Genomic DNA, 2,185 nt, shown 5'->3' on the forward strand with positions numbered 1-2,185 from the left:
CCATCTCTACTAAAAATACAAAAATTAGCTGGGCGCGTGGCGCATACCTGTAATTCCAGCTACTTGGGAGGCTGAGGCAGGAGAATCACTTGAACTCGAGAAGCACAGGTTGCAGTGAGCGGAGATTGCACGCACCACTTCACTCCAGCCTGGGCGACAGAGCAAGACTCCGTCTCAGAAAAAAACACAAAAAACAAAAAAGAACTATGTACACACTATGTACCAATGTCAAATTCTACATTTTTATATTGTATTATGATTTTGTAAGATGTAATCATTGGAGAAAACTGGGTGAGGGTATACAGGGCTCTGTGCTATGCTTGTAACTTCCTATGAATCTAATAGTATTTCAAAATAAAAAGTTTAAGAAAATCATAATTGTGCCAGGGGATTTCATTGTATCTCTTCTATGATATGATGGATCAAGTAAACAAACAAACAAAAAACAAAACTAAGTAAAGCAGATTTGAGAAATATAATCAACAAGCTAGACTTAAGACACATAACTTTACCCAATGAATATACTCTCTTCTCTTAGACCCATGGCATAGTTGACAAAAATTTTTTAAAATTATGTAACTTGGACTTGAAGAAAATATCTTGATACATTTAAAAATTACAGTTTTGGCAGGCTATATTGACTATGATCTTGTAAAATCATAAGTAGATAATAAAAAGATAAACTACCAAATCCAGGTTTCAATTAAGAAATACTCTCTAGGTCAGGCGTGGTAGCTCACGCCTGTAATCCCAGCACTTTGGGAGGCTGAGGTGGGCAGATCACAAGGTCAGGAGATCAAGATCATCCTGGCCAACATGGTGAAACCCCATCTCTACTAAAAATACAAAAAAGATTAGCTGGGCGTGGTGGCACGTGCCTGTAATCCCAGCTANCGGACACCTGTAATCCCAGCTATTTGAGAAGCTGAGGCAAGAGAATTGCTTGAACCCAGGAGGCGGAGGTTACAGTGAGCCGAGATCGTGTCACTGCACTCCAGCCTGGGCAACAGACCGAGACTCCATCTCAAAAAAAAAGAAAAAAAGAAAGAAATATTCTCTAAACATGTCAGGATTGAAAATGGATTTGATAACAAAATTTTAGACTTCATAACAAATTTTGAGACACAGCTAAGGCTATATTTAAAGAATATTTTGTCTTTGTCTACAGTCACAGAGGAAAAAAGAATGTTTTGGCCTAATTATTTTTAATGTTTAAAAATAAAAGCTAAAGGTAAATGAACTAAGTGTTCAATCTAAGAAAATATTTTTTAAAAGGCCAGGTGCAGTGGCTCACGCCTGTAATCCCAGCACTTTGGGAGGCCGAGGTGGTTGGATCACTTGAGCTCAGAAGTTCAAGACCAGCCTGGCCAACATGGTGAAACCTCATCTCTACTAAAAATATAAAAATTAGCCAGGCATGGTGGCACACGCCTGTCATCCCAGCTACTCGGGAAGCTGAGGTGGAAGAATCATTTGAACCTGGGAGAAAGAGTTTGTAATGAGCTGAGATTGCGCCACTGTACTCCAGCCTGGGCAACAGAGCGAGACGCCATCTCAAAAAACAGACAGACAACAACAACAACAAAAATTAGCCGGATTGCTTGAGCCCGGGAGGTACAGGCTGCAGTGGGCCGAGATGGCACCACTGCACTCCAGCCTGGATATCAGAGGGAGACCTTGTCTCAAAAAAAAGAAAGAAATTAAAAGAAGACAACAAAATATTCATGAGAAATCTGATCAAGGTAAAAGAGAAAGGAAAAAAATATATACATATGTACACACACACACACGTACACACACATCACAAACATCACAAACATGCACACAGTCTTAGACCCTAGCAAACATAAACTACCAAAATTAATCCTCCCCACCAGAAATCTGTAGAGCAATAATCAGAGAAAATAATATATCTAAAATTTGCCATTTAAAAAAAGGCATCAGCTGTAAGTGTGTATATAGTTGAACTTAAGAGAATGTCTATGCTATTTTAACACATTAAAAAATGGTACAGAGCATGTAATCCCAGACTTTGGGAGGCTGAGGCGGGTGGATCATGAGCTCAAGAGATGGAGACCATCCTGGCCAACATGGTGAAACCCCATCTCTACTAAAAATACAAAAATTAGCTGGGCATGGGAGTGCGTGCCTATAATTCCAGCTACTCAGGAGGTGGAGGTTGCAG

The 2,185-nt window shown here is 39.8% G+C and overlaps 1 protein-coding gene across 4 annotated transcripts in view; it reads right to left on the reverse strand.

The window, feature by feature from the left end:
* Window positions 1-2,185, reverse strand: part of ZNF41 (zinc finger protein 41) — a 51,420-nt gene that overhangs the window by 43,701 nt on the left and 5,534 nt on the right. The window lies entirely within an intron of this gene.

The sequence above is a fragment of the Cebus imitator genome, unplaced genomic scaffold (assembly GCF_001604975.1).
Source record: "Cebus imitator isolate Cc_AM_T3 unplaced genomic scaffold, Cebus_imitator-1.0 Scaffold647, whole genome shotgun sequence".
NCBI lineage: Eukaryota > Metazoa > Chordata > Mammalia > Primates > Cebidae > Cebus > Cebus imitator.